The 13869-nt window shown below is 46.2% G+C and overlaps 12 non-coding genes and 1 pseudogene across 12 annotated transcripts; all 13 read right to left on the bottom strand.

Annotated features, from left to right (window-relative positions):
* Nucleotides 1–482: 482 nt before the first annotated feature.
* Nucleotides 483–673, bottom strand: LOC142119425 (U2 spliceosomal RNA). The gene has a single exon (XR_012683286.1). It is a non-coding gene; the product is annotated as a U2 spliceosomal RNA (small nuclear RNA).
* Nucleotides 674–1487: 814 nt separating this feature from the next.
* On the bottom strand, nt 1488–1678 carry LOC142119427 (U2 spliceosomal RNA). Its single transcript, XR_012683288.1, has one exon. It is a non-coding gene; the product is annotated as a U2 spliceosomal RNA (small nuclear RNA).
* An 814-nt stretch (nt 1679–2492) lies between these two features.
* On the bottom strand, nt 2493–2716 carry LOC142119488 (U2 spliceosomal RNA; annotated as a pseudogene).
* A 1624-nt stretch (nt 2717–4340) lies between these two features.
* On the bottom strand, nt 4341–4531 carry LOC142119428 (U2 spliceosomal RNA). The gene has a single exon (XR_012683289.1). It is a non-coding gene; the product is annotated as a U2 spliceosomal RNA (small nuclear RNA).
* Nucleotides 4532–5345: 814 nt separating this feature from the next.
* LOC142119429 (U2 spliceosomal RNA) lies at nt 5346–5536 on the bottom strand. The gene has a single exon (XR_012683290.1). It is a non-coding gene; the product is annotated as a U2 spliceosomal RNA (small nuclear RNA).
* Nucleotides 5537–6350: 814 nt separating this feature from the next.
* LOC142119431 (U2 spliceosomal RNA) lies at nt 6351–6541 on the bottom strand. Its single transcript, XR_012683291.1, has one exon. It is a non-coding gene; the product is annotated as a U2 spliceosomal RNA (small nuclear RNA).
* Nucleotides 6542–7355: 814 nt separating this feature from the next.
* On the bottom strand, nt 7356–7546 carry LOC142119432 (U2 spliceosomal RNA). The gene has a single exon (XR_012683292.1). It is a non-coding gene; the product is annotated as a U2 spliceosomal RNA (small nuclear RNA).
* Nucleotides 7547–8360: 814 nt separating this feature from the next.
* On the bottom strand, nt 8361–8551 carry LOC142119433 (U2 spliceosomal RNA). Its single transcript, XR_012683293.1, has one exon. It is a non-coding gene; the product is annotated as a U2 spliceosomal RNA (small nuclear RNA).
* Nucleotides 8552–9365: 814 nt separating this feature from the next.
* Nucleotides 9366–9556, bottom strand: LOC142119434 (U2 spliceosomal RNA). Its single transcript, XR_012683294.1, has one exon. It is a non-coding gene; the product is annotated as a U2 spliceosomal RNA (small nuclear RNA).
* Nucleotides 9557–10370: 814 nt separating this feature from the next.
* Nucleotides 10371–10561, bottom strand: LOC142119435 (U2 spliceosomal RNA). The gene has a single exon (XR_012683296.1). It is a non-coding gene; the product is annotated as a U2 spliceosomal RNA (small nuclear RNA).
* An 814-nt stretch (nt 10562–11375) lies between these two features.
* LOC142119436 (U2 spliceosomal RNA) lies at nt 11376–11566 on the bottom strand. The gene has a single exon (XR_012683297.1). It is a non-coding gene; the product is annotated as a U2 spliceosomal RNA (small nuclear RNA).
* Nucleotides 11567–12380: 814 nt separating this feature from the next.
* LOC142119437 (U2 spliceosomal RNA) lies at nt 12381–12571 on the bottom strand. Its single transcript, XR_012683298.1, has one exon. It is a non-coding gene; the product is annotated as a U2 spliceosomal RNA (small nuclear RNA).
* An 814-nt stretch (nt 12572–13385) lies between these two features.
* LOC142119478 (U2 spliceosomal RNA) lies at nt 13386–13567 on the bottom strand. Its single transcript, XR_012683332.1, has one exon. It is a non-coding gene; the product is annotated as a U2 spliceosomal RNA (small nuclear RNA).
* Between the last annotated feature and the right edge of the window lie 302 nt (nt 13568–13869).

Here is a 13869-nt window from a genome sequence, read left to right on the forward strand (position 1 = left end):
TCACACTGTCTGCCCAGCTTCTTTCGGAATATTCACAGCATGTCACAGAAACAGCACTTCAAGGTGCATCACAATTGTTTCTCGGGCCACCGGCAAGTAAATAGACAAGGAAGCTGCATGCTGCAACAGCAGGGTTCTAAAAGGTGTGTCATAATCCTCACTTGCCTTTATTCCGTCACTGGGTCCACAAGAGGGAGACACACTACGTCAGATTAATAGTTTCATTCATTCGGAGATCCAATTGAATTAGCAAATCACAAGTTGCTCCATTAAAGAAATAATTGGATCAATGCAGTAATCCTTTTGGACAAAGAAAAGGGTCTTCTTATCTGCAAATGCTTGTTTGCTAAGAGAGATAAGAAACAAAACAACAAAAAGACACAATAAATTGACACGAAATAAGACACAGGAGACAAAAATCTGTTCTTATGGATTTTTGTTGCTGAAAAGAGACATGATTCTATTTTTGGATAACTGGATAAGAGAAGTGCACCGGTCCTGGAAGTACTGCAATACCAGGTCAATGCGTGGAGTGGACAGAGCAAGCTCTTCTTCCATCTCCCTGTTCTAAAAATCCATTTAATATATGGCCCCCAGATAGGGGGCGTATCAGATATTAAACTGATAAGAACAGATACTACACTTGATCTTAGCCAAAAGGCCGAGAAGCGATAACCCGAAATGGGACCCAGGAAAGCGCCCGCTTCTCAGGCTAGGCCTGACAACTGTAGGAGACAGCCACGCCACACGCCGTATACTTTATTTAGCGGCGGCCCACAACACTCCATTGCTGCACATTCTAGGCCCGACTAGCCTGAAAAGCCTGACACCTTCACTGGGACCCTCTTTACACCTCTCTGTCTGCAAAGGCACGCACATGAGCCGAGGACTTTTCAAACGAGATGCCTGCAAAATTTGCATGAACTCCTCCCCTTGACCATAAGTGCAACGACGCCCGCTGATTAGTCGGCCTGCCGTTCCGTCCTCGTCTCCCCAGGCAATTAATCACACTGTCTGCCCAGCTTCTTTCGGAATATTCACAGCATGTCACAGAAACAGCACTTCAAGGTGCATCACAATTGTTTCTCGGGCCACCGGCAAGTAAATAGACAAGGAAGCTGCATGCTGCAACAGCAGGGTTCTAAAAGGTGTGTCATAATCCTCACTTGCCTTTATTCCGTCACTGGGTCCACAAGAGGGAGACACACTACGTCAGATTAATAGTTTCATTCATTCGGAGATCCAATTGAATTAGCAAATCACAAGTTGCTCCATTAAAGAAATAATTGGATCAATGCAGTAATCCTTTTGGACAAAGAAAAGGGTCTTCTTATCTGCAAATGCTTGTTTGCTAAGAGAGATAAGAAACAAAACAACAAAAAGACACAATAAATTGACACGAAATAAGACACAGGAGACAAAAATCTGTTCTTATGGATTTTTGTTGCTGAAAAGAGACATGATTCTATTTTTGGATAACTGGATAAGAGAAGTGCACCGGTCCTGGAAGTACTGCAATACCAGGTCAATGCGTGGAGTGGACAGAGCAAGCTCTTCTTCCATCTCCCTGTTCTAAAAATCCATTTAATATATGGCCCCCAGATAGGGGGCGTATCAGATATTAAACTGATAAGAACAGATACTACACTTGATCTTAGCCAAAAGGCCGAGAAGCGATAACCCGAAATGGGACCCAGGAAAGCGCCCGCTTCTCAGGCTAGGCCTGACAACTGTAGGAGACAGCCACGCCACACGCCGTATACTTTATTTAGCGGCGGCCCACAACACTCCATTGCTGCACATTCTAGGCCCGACTAGCCTGAAAAGCCTGACACCTTCACTGGGACCCTCTTTACACCTCTCTGTCTGCAAAGGCACGCACATGAGCCGAGGACTTTTCAAACGAGATGCCTGCAAAATTTGCATGAACTCCTCCCCTTGACCATAAGTGCAACGACGCCCGCTGATTAGTCGGCCTGCCGTTCCGTCCTCGTCTCCCCAGGCAATTAATCACACTGTCTGCCCAGCTTCTTTCGGAATATTCACAGCATGTCACAGAAACAGCACTTCAAGGTGCATCACAATTGTTTCTCGGGCCACCGGCAAGTAAATAGACAAGGAAGCTGCATGCTGCAACAGCAGGGTTCTAAAAGGTGTGTCATAATCCTCACTTGCCTTTATTCCGTCACTGGGTCCACAAGAGGGAGACACACTACGTCAGATTAATAGTTTCATTCATTCGGAGATCCAATTGAATTAGCAAATCACAAGTTGCTCCATTAAAGAAATAATTGGATCAATGCAGTAATCCTTTTGGACAAAGAAAAGGGTCTTCTTATCTGCAAATGCTTGTTTGCTAAGAGAGATAAGAAACAAAACAACAAAAAGACACAATAAATTGACACGAAATAAGACACAGGAGACAAAAATCTGTTCTTATGGATTTTTGTTGCTGAAAAGAGACATGATTCTATTTTTGGATAACTGGATAAGAGAAGTGCACCGGTCCTGGAAGTACTGCAATACCAGGTCAATGCGTGGAGTGGACAGAGCAAGCTCTTCTTCCATCTCCCTGTTCTAAAAATCCATTTAATATATGGCCCCCAGATAGGGGGCGTATCAGATATTAAACTGATAAGAACAGATTTTTTTTTTTTTTTTTTTTTTTTTTTTTTTATTTAAAGCCTTGAGCTCGTCCCTTGTGCACGAAAAAAATGAGTAAATACCCAAAAAACATGCACAAGAGTTTTCGGTGCGTGGTCCTCCCTCCGGAGAGGAAGGACCCTGGTCCTCGACCCCCAGAACCAAAAAGGTCACTTAGGGGCCGGGGTCGTCTGACTCCCTTCGCCGCAAAGCTAGGGGAGCCTCTTAGCCCCTGGGATCCGCCGAAGCTTCACCCAGTGCTCGGTGTGCCGATTGGGTACGGCCCCAGCCGGGTGGCTGGGCGGGGTTGGACCCTCGTCGCCGCGAAGCTAGGAGGGCCCCATTAGTCCCTGGGATCTGCCGGAGCTTCACCCAGGACTCAAGCCGAGTGGGTACGGCCCCAGCCGGGTGGCTGGGCAGGGTTGGACCCTCGTCGCCGCAAAGCTAGGAGGGCCCCATTAGTCCCTGGGATCTGCCGGAGCTTCACCCAGGACTCAAGCCGAGTGGGTACGGCCCCAGCCGGGTGGCTGGGCTAGTATGGGCCCCCTTGGCCTGCCACACTAGGGGACCCATTTTGCCCCTGAGATCCGCCGGAGCTTCACCCTGGGCCGGGTATAAAAATTTTCTTGCCCAGCCAAAAAGGTCCGGGCAAAGAATAGAGCATTGCTTAGGAGAAAGAGGTCAGAAGTGCGTGGGTGCCAACAGAATCACGTTGTATCTATATTAAGGTCTCCTGACCCGTGATTTATGGCCCCCCGGGTTTCCAGTCCGGATGCACATTTGTCCCAGCCTTTCAAAGCTGCATTCCAGCCCTCTAGTTAAAGAGGCAAGTGCTGATCTGCCACAACTGCACTTGATCTTAGCCAAAAGGCCGAGAAGCGATAACCCGAAATGGGACCCAGGAAAGCGCCCGCTTCTCAGGCTAGGCCTGACAACTGTAGGAGACAGCCACGCCACACGCCGTATACTTTATTTAGCGGCGGCCCACAACACTCCATTGCTGCACATTCTAGGCCCGACTAGCCTGAAAAGCCTGACACCTTCACTGGGACCCTCTTTACACCTCTCTGTCTGCAAAGGCACGCACATGAGCCGAGGACTTTTCAAACGAGATGCCTGCAAAATTTGCATGAACTCCTCCCCTTGACCATAAGTGCAACGACGCCCGCTGATTAGTCGGCCTGCCGTTCCGTCCTCGTCTCCCCAGGCAATTAATCACACTGTCTGCCCAGCTTCTTTCGGAATATTCACAGCATGTCACAGAAACAGCACTTCAAGGTGCATCACAATTGTTTCTCGGGCCACCGGCAAGTAAATAGACAAGGAAGCTGCATGCTGCAACAGCAGGGTTCTAAAAGGTGTGTCATAATCCTCACTTGCCTTTATTCCGTCACTGGGTCCACAAGAGGGAGACACACTACGTCAGATTAATAGTTTCATTCATTCGGAGATCCAATTGAATTAGCAAATCACAAGTTGCTCCATTAAAGAAATAATTGGATCAATGCAGTAATCCTTTTGGACAAAGAAAAGGGTCTTCTTATCTGCAAATGCTTGTTTGCTAAGAGAGATAAGAAACAAAACAACAAAAAGACACAATAAATTGACACGAAATAAGACACAGGAGACAAAAATCTGTTCTTATGGATTTTTGTTGCTGAAAAGAGACATGATTCTATTTTTGGATAACTGGATAAGAGAAGTGCACCGGTCCTGGAAGTACTGCAATACCAGGTCAATGCGTGGAGTGGACAGAGCAAGCTCTTCTTCCATCTCCCTGTTCTAAAAATCCATTTAATATATGGCCCCCAGATAGGGGGCGTATCAGATATTAAACTGATAAGAACAGATACTACACTTGATCTTAGCCAAAAGGCCGAGAAGCGATAACCCGAAATGGGACCCAGGAAAGCGCCCGCTTCTCAGGCTAGGCCTGACAACTGTAGGAGACAGCCACGCCACACGCCGTATACTTTATTTAGCGGCGGCCCACAACACTCCATTGCTGCACATTCTAGGCCCGACTAGCCTGAAAAGCCTGACACCTTCACTGGGACCCTCTTTACACCTCTCTGTCTGCAAAGGCACGCACATGAGCCGAGGACTTTTCAAACGAGATGCCTGCAAAATTTGCATGAACTCCTCCCCTTGACCATAAGTGCAACGACGCCCGCTGATTAGTCGGCCTGCCGTTCCGTCCTCGTCTCCCCAGGCAATTAATCACACTGTCTGCCCAGCTTCTTTCGGAATATTCACAGCATGTCACAGAAACAGCACTTCAAGGTGCATCACAATTGTTTCTCGGGCCACCGGCAAGTAAATAGACAAGGAAGCTGCATGCTGCAACAGCAGGGTTCTAAAAGGTGTGTCATAATCCTCACTTGCCTTTATTCCGTCACTGGGTCCACAAGAGGGAGACACACTACGTCAGATTAATAGTTTCATTCATTCGGAGATCCAATTGAATTAGCAAATCACAAGTTGCTCCATTAAAGAAATAATTGGATCAATGCAGTAATCCTTTTGGACAAAGAAAAGGGTCTTCTTATCTGCAAATGCTTGTTTGCTAAGAGAGATAAGAAACAAAACAACAAAAAGACACAATAAATTGACACGAAATAAGACACAGGAGACAAAAATCTGTTCTTATGGATTTTTGTTGCTGAAAAGAGACATGATTCTATTTTTGGATAACTGGATAAGAGAAGTGCACCGGTCCTGGAAGTACTGCAATACCAGGTCAATGCGTGGAGTGGACAGAGCAAGCTCTTCTTCCATCTCCCTGTTCTAAAAATCCATTTAATATATGGCCCCCAGATAGGGGGCGTATCAGATATTAAACTGATAAGAACAGATACTACACTTGATCTTAGCCAAAAGGCCGAGAAGCGATAACCCGAAATGGGACCCAGGAAAGCGCCCGCTTCTCAGGCTAGGCCTGACAACTGTAGGAGACAGCCACGCCACACGCCGTATACTTTATTTAGCGGCGGCCCACAACACTCCATTGCTGCACATTCTAGGCCCGACTAGCCTGAAAAGCCTGACACCTTCACTGGGACCCTCTTTACACCTCTCTGTCTGCAAAGGCACGCACATGAGCCGAGGACTTTTCAAACGAGATGCCTGCAAAATTTGCATGAACTCCTCCCCTTGACCATAAGTGCAACGACGCCCGCTGATTAGTCGGCCTGCCGTTCCGTCCTCGTCTCCCCAGGCAATTAATCACACTGTCTGCCCAGCTTCTTTCGGAATATTCACAGCATGTCACAGAAACAGCACTTCAAGGTGCATCACAATTGTTTCTCGGGCCACCGGCAAGTAAATAGACAAGGAAGCTGCATGCTGCAACAGCAGGGTTCTAAAAGGTGTGTCATAATCCTCACTTGCCTTTATTCCGTCACTGGGTCCACAAGAGGGAGACACACTACGTCAGATTAATAGTTTCATTCATTCGGAGATCCAATTGAATTAGCAAATCACAAGTTGCTCCATTAAAGAAATAATTGGATCAATGCAGTAATCCTTTTGGACAAAGAAAAGGGTCTTCTTATCTGCAAATGCTTGTTTGCTAAGAGAGATAAGAAACAAAACAACAAAAAGACACAATAAATTGACACGAAATAAGACACAGGAGACAAAAATCTGTTCTTATGGATTTTTGTTGCTGAAAAGAGACATGATTCTATTTTTGGATAACTGGATAAGAGAAGTGCACCGGTCCTGGAAGTACTGCAATACCAGGTCAATGCGTGGAGTGGACAGAGCAAGCTCTTCTTCCATCTCCCTGTTCTAAAAATCCATTTAATATATGGCCCCCAGATAGGGGGCGTATCAGATATTAAACTGATAAGAACAGATACTACACTTGATCTTAGCCAAAAGGCCGAGAAGCGATAACCCGAAATGGGACCCAGGAAAGCGCCCGCTTCTCAGGCTAGGCCTGACAACTGTAGGAGACAGCCACGCCACACGCCGTATACTTTATTTAGCGGCGGCCCACAACACTCCATTGCTGCACATTCTAGGCCCGACTAGCCTGAAAAGCCTGACACCTTCACTGGGACCCTCTTTACACCTCTCTGTCTGCAAAGGCACGCACATGAGCCGAGGACTTTTCAAACGAGATGCCTGCAAAATTTGCATGAACTCCTCCCCTTGACCATAAGTGCAACGACGCCCGCTGATTAGTCGGCCTGCCGTTCCGTCCTCGTCTCCCCAGGCAATTAATCACACTGTCTGCCCAGCTTCTTTCGGAATATTCACAGCATGTCACAGAAACAGCACTTCAAGGTGCATCACAATTGTTTCTCGGGCCACCGGCAAGTAAATAGACAAGGAAGCTGCATGCTGCAACAGCAGGGTTCTAAAAGGTGTGTCATAATCCTCACTTGCCTTTATTCCGTCACTGGGTCCACAAGAGGGAGACACACTACGTCAGATTAATAGTTTCATTCATTCGGAGATCCAATTGAATTAGCAAATCACAAGTTGCTCCATTAAAGAAATAATTGGATCAATGCAGTAATCCTTTTGGACAAAGAAAAGGGTCTTCTTATCTGCAAATGCTTGTTTGCTAAGAGAGATAAGAAACAAAACAACAAAAAGACACAATAAATTGACACGAAATAAGACACAGGAGACAAAAATCTGTTCTTATGGATTTTTGTTGCTGAAAAGAGACATGATTCTATTTTTGGATAACTGGATAAGAGAAGTGCACCGGTCCTGGAAGTACTGCAATACCAGGTCAATGCGTGGAGTGGACAGAGCAAGCTCTTCTTCCATCTCCCTGTTCTAAAAATCCATTTAATATATGGCCCCCAGATAGGGGGCGTATCAGATATTAAACTGATAAGAACAGATACTACACTTGATCTTAGCCAAAAGGCCGAGAAGCGATAACCCGAAATGGGACCCAGGAAAGCGCCCGCTTCTCAGGCTAGGCCTGACAACTGTAGGAGACAGCCACGCCACACGCCGTATACTTTATTTAGCGGCGGCCCACAACACTCCATTGCTGCACATTCTAGGCCCGACTAGCCTGAAAAGCCTGACACCTTCACTGGGACCCTCTTTACACCTCTCTGTCTGCAAAGGCACGCACATGAGCCGAGGACTTTTCAAACGAGATGCCTGCAAAATTTGCATGAACTCCTCCCCTTGACCATAAGTGCAACGACGCCCGCTGATTAGTCGGCCTGCCGTTCCGTCCTCGTCTCCCCAGGCAATTAATCACACTGTCTGCCCAGCTTCTTTCGGAATATTCACAGCATGTCACAGAAACAGCACTTCAAGGTGCATCACAATTGTTTCTCGGGCCACCGGCAAGTAAATAGACAAGGAAGCTGCATGCTGCAACAGCAGGGTTCTAAAAGGTGTGTCATAATCCTCACTTGCCTTTATTCCGTCACTGGGTCCACAAGAGGGAGACACACTACGTCAGATTAATAGTTTCATTCATTCGGAGATCCAATTGAATTAGCAAATCACAAGTTGCTCCATTAAAGAAATAATTGGATCAATGCAGTAATCCTTTTGGACAAAGAAAAGGGTCTTCTTATCTGCAAATGCTTGTTTGCTAAGAGAGATAAGAAACAAAACAACAAAAAGACACAATAAATTGACACGAAATAAGACACAGGAGACAAAAATCTGTTCTTATGGATTTTTGTTGCTGAAAAGAGACATGATTCTATTTTTGGATAACTGGATAAGAGAAGTGCACCGGTCCTGGAAGTACTGCAATACCAGGTCAATGCGTGGAGTGGACAGAGCAAGCTCTTCTTCCATCTCCCTGTTCTAAAAATCCATTTAATATATGGCCCCCAGATAGGGGGCGTATCAGATATTAAACTGATAAGAACAGATACTACACTTGATCTTAGCCAAAAGGCCGAGAAGCGATAACCCGAAATGGGACCCAGGAAAGCGCCCGCTTCTCAGGCTAGGCCTGACAACTGTAGGAGACAGCCACGCCACACGCCGTATACTTTATTTAGCGGCGGCCCACAACACTCCATTGCTGCACATTCTAGGCCCGACTAGCCTGAAAAGCCTGACACCTTCACTGGGACCCTCTTTACACCTCTCTGTCTGCAAAGGCACGCACATGAGCCGAGGACTTTTCAAACGAGATGCCTGCAAAATTTGCATGAACTCCTCCCCTTGACCATAAGTGCAACGACGCCCGCTGATTAGTCGGCCTGCCGTTCCGTCCTCGTCTCCCCAGGCAATTAATCACACTGTCTGCCCAGCTTCTTTCGGAATATTCACAGCATGTCACAGAAACAGCACTTCAAGGTGCATCACAATTGTTTCTCGGGCCACCGGCAAGTAAATAGACAAGGAAGCTGCATGCTGCAACAGCAGGGTTCTAAAAGGTGTGTCATAATCCTCACTTGCCTTTATTCCGTCACTGGGTCCACAAGAGGGAGACACACTACGTCAGATTAATAGTTTCATTCATTCGGAGATCCAATTGAATTAGCAAATCACAAGTTGCTCCATTAAAGAAATAATTGGATCAATGCAGTAATCCTTTTGGACAAAGAAAAGGGTCTTCTTATCTGCAAATGCTTGTTTGCTAAGAGAGATAAGAAACAAAACAACAAAAAGACACAATAAATTGACACGAAATAAGACACAGGAGACAAAAATCTGTTCTTATGGATTTTTGTTGCTGAAAAGAGACATGATTCTATTTTTGGATAACTGGATAAGAGAAGTGCACCGGTCCTGGAAGTACTGCAATACCAGGTCAATGCGTGGAGTGGACAGAGCAAGCTCTTCTTCCATCTCCCTGTTCTAAAAATCCATTTAATATATGGCCCCCAGATAGGGGGCGTATCAGATATTAAACTGATAAGAACAGATACTACACTTGATCTTAGCCAAAAGGCCGAGAAGCGATAACCCGAAATGGGACCCAGGAAAGCGCCCGCTTCTCAGGCTAGGCCTGACAACTGTAGGAGACAGCCACGCCACACGCCGTATACTTTATTTAGCGGCGGCCCACAACACTCCATTGCTGCACATTCTAGGCCCGACTAGCCTGAAAAGCCTGACACCTTCACTGGGACCCTCTTTACACCTCTCTGTCTGCAAAGGCACGCACATGAGCCGAGGACTTTTCAAACGAGATGCCTGCAAAATTTGCATGAACTCCTCCCCTTGACCATAAGTGCAACGACGCCCGCTGATTAGTCGGCCTGCCGTTCCGTCCTCGTCTCCCCAGGCAATTAATCACACTGTCTGCCCAGCTTCTTTCGGAATATTCACAGCATGTCACAGAAACAGCACTTCAAGGTGCATCACAATTGTTTCTCGGGCCACCGGCAAGTAAATAGACAAGGAAGCTGCATGCTGCAACAGCAGGGTTCTAAAAGGTGTGTCATAATCCTCACTTGCCTTTATTCCGTCACTGGGTCCACAAGAGGGAGACACACTACGTCAGATTAATAGTTTCATTCATTCGGAGATCCAATTGAATTAGCAAATCACAAGTTGCTCCATTAAAGAAATAATTGGATCAATGCAGTAATCCTTTTGGACAAAGAAAAGGGTCTTCTTATCTGCAAATGCTTGTTTGCTAAGAGAGATAAGAAACAAAACAACAAAAAGACACAATAAATTGACACGAAATAAGACACAGGAGACAAAAATCTGTTCTTATGGATTTTTGTTGCTGAAAAGAGACATGATTCTATTTTTGGATAACTGGATAAGAGAAGTGCACCGGTCCTGGAAGTACTGCAATACCAGGTCAATGCGTGGAGTGGACAGAGCAAGCTCTTCTTCCATCTCCCTGTTCTAAAAATCCATTTAATATATGGCCCCCAGATAGGGGGCGTATCAGATATTAAACTGATAAGAACAGATACTACACTTGATCTTAGCCAAAAGGCCGAGAAGCGATAACCCGAAATGGGACCCAGGAAAGCGCCCGCTTCTCAGGCTAGGCCTGACAACTGTAGGAGACAGCCACGCCACACGCCGTATACTTTATTTAGCGGCGGCCCACAACACTCCATTGCTGCACATTCTAGGCCCGACTAGCCTGAAAAGCCTGACACCTTCACTGGGACCCTCTTTACACCTCTCTGTCTGCAAAGGCACGCACATGAGCCGAGGACTTTTCAAACGAGATGCCTGCAAAATTTGCATGAACTCCTCCCCTTGACCATAAGTGCAACGACGCCCGCTGATTAGTCGGCCTGCCGTTCCGTCCTCGTCTCCCCAGGCAATTAATCACACTGTCTGCCCAGCTTCTTTCGGAATATTCACAGCATGTCACAGAAACAGCACTTCAAGGTGCATCACAATTGTTTCTCGGGCCACCGGCAAGTAAATAGACAAGGAAGCTGCATGCTGCAACAGCAGGGTTCTAAAAGGTGTGTCATAATCCTCACTTGCCTTTATTCCGTCACTGGGTCCACAAGAGGGAGACACACTACGTCAGATTAATAGTTTCATTCATTCGGAGATCCAATTGAATTAGCAAATCACAAGTTGCTCCATTAAAGAAATAATTGGATCAATGCAGTAATCCTTTTGGACAAAGAAAAGGGTCTTCTTATCTGCAAATGCTTGTTTGCTAAGAGAGATAAGAAACAAAACAACAAAAAGACACAATAAATTGACACGAAATAAGACACAGGAGACAAAAATCTGTTCTTATGGATTTTTGTTGCTGAAAAGAGACATGATTCTATTTTTGGATAACTGGATAAGAGAAGTGCACCGGTCCTGGAAGTACTGCAATACCAGGTCAATGCGTGGAGTGGACAGAGCAAGCTCTTCTTCCATCTCCCTGTTCTAAAAATCCATTTAATATATGGCCCCCAGATAGGGGGCGTATCAGATATTAAACTGATAAGAACAGATACTACACTTGATCTTAGCCAAAAGGCCGAGAAGCGATAACCCGAAATGGGACCCAGGAAAGCGCCCGCTTCTCAGGCTAGGCCTGACAACTGTAGGAGACAGCCACGCCACACGCCGTATACTTTATTTAGCGGCGGCCCACAACACTCCATTGCTGCACATTCTAGGCCCGACTAGCCTGAAAAGCCTGACACCTTCACTGGGACCCTCTTTACACCTCTCTGTCTGCAAAGGCACGCACATGAGCCGAGGACTTTTCAAACGAGATGCCTGCAAAATTTGCATGAACTCCTCCCCTTGACCATAAGTGCAACGACGCCCGCTGATTAGTCGGCCTGCCGTTCCGTCCTCGTCTCCCCAGGCAATTAATCACACTGTCTGCCCAGCTTCTTTCGGAATATTCACAGCATGTCACAGAAACAGCACTTCAAGGTGCATCACAATTGTTTCTCGGGCCACCGGCAAGTAAATAGACAAGGAAGCTGCATGCTGCAACAGCAGGGTTCTAAAAGGTGTGTCATAATCCTCACTTGCCTTTATTCCGTCACTGGGTCCACAAGAGGGAGACACACTACGTCAGATTAATAGTTTCATTCATTCGGAGATCCAATTGAATTAGCAAATCACAAGTTGCTCCATTAAAGAAATAATTGGATCAATGCAGTAATCCTTTTGGACAAAGAAAAGGGTCTTCTTATCTGCAAATGCTTGTTTGCTAAGAGAGATAAGAAACAAAACAACAAAAAGACACAATAAATTGACACGAAATAAGACACAGGAGACAAAAATCTGTTCTTATGGATTTTTGTTGCTGAAAAGAGACATGATTCTATTTTTGGATAACTGGATAAGAGAAGTGCACCGGTCCTGGAAGTACTGCAATACCAGGTCAATGCGTGGAGTGGACAGAGCAAGCTCTTCTTCCATCTCCCTGTTCTAAAAATCCATTTAATATATGGCCCCCAGATAGGGGGCGTATCAGATATTAAACTGATAAGAACAGATACTACACTTGATCTTAGCCAAAAGGCCGAGAAGCGATAACCCGAAATGGGACCCAGGAAAGCGCCCGCTTCTCAGGCTAGGCCTGACAACTGTAGGAGACAGCCACGCCACACGCCGTATACTTTATTTAGCGGCGGCCCACAACACTCCATTGCTGCACATTCTAGGCCCGACTAGCCTGAAAAGCCTGACACCTTCACTGGGACCCTCTTTACACCTCTCTGTCTGCAAAGGCACGCACATGAGCCGAGGACTTTTCAAACGAGATGCCTGCAAAATTTGCATGAACTCCTCCCCTTGACCATAAGTGCAACGACGCCCGCTGATTAGTCGGCCTGCCGTTCCGTCCTCGTCTCCCCAGGCAATTAATCACACTGTCTGCCCAGCTTCTTTCGGAATATTCACAGCATGTCACAGAAACAGCACTTCAAGGTGCATCACAATTGTTTCTCGGGCCACCGGCAAGTAAATAGACAAGGAAGCTGCATGCTGCAACAGCAGGGTTCTAAAAGGTGTGTCATAATCCTCACTTGCCTTTATTCCGTCACTGGGTCCACAAGAGGGAGACACACTACGTCAGATTAATAGTTTCATTCATTCGGAGATCCAATTGAATTAGCAAATCACAAGTTGCTCCATTAAAGAAATAATTGGATCAATGCAGTAATCCTTTTGGACAAAGAAAAGGGTCTTCTTATCTGCAAATGCTTGTTTGCTAAGAGAGATAAGAAACAAAACAACAAAAAGACACAATAAATTGACACGAAATAAGACACAGGAGACAAAAATCTGTTCTTATGGATTTTTGTTGCTGAAAAGAGACATGATTCTATTTTTGGATAACTGGATAAGAGAAGTGCACCGGTCCTGGAAGTACTGCAATACCAGGTCAATGCGTGGAGTGGACAGAGCAAGCTCTTCTTCCATCTCCCTGTTCTAAAAATCCATTTAATATATGGCCCCCAGATAGGGGGCGTATCAGATATTAAACTGATAAGAACAGATTTTTTTTTTTTTTTTATTGAAAGCCTAGGTAGTCTGAAAGACTCCAATCAGTGCTCTCGTGCCCAAGTGTCCGAAAAAATAAGTGAAAACTTAAAAAACGTGCACAAGGGATGCAGAACTGGCCCTCCTCAATAAAGGAAGGGCCCTAGTCCCCGACCCCCGGATCCATAAGGACCCTTAGGGGGCAAGGGTCTTCAGACCCCCCTTCGCTGCGAGGCTAGGGGGGGTCCCTTTGGCCCTGGGATCCACCGAGGCTTCACCCAGGGCTCGACAACTAGCTCACCCCCGGGAGGGTGAGCCAACGATGGGGTTTTCAGGGGGACCGGAACC

This window comes from Mixophyes fleayi, unplaced genomic scaffold (genome assembly GCF_038048845.1).
Source record: "Mixophyes fleayi isolate aMixFle1 unplaced genomic scaffold, aMixFle1.hap1 Scaffold_190, whole genome shotgun sequence".
NCBI lineage: Eukaryota > Metazoa > Chordata > Amphibia > Anura > Limnodynastidae > Mixophyes > Mixophyes fleayi.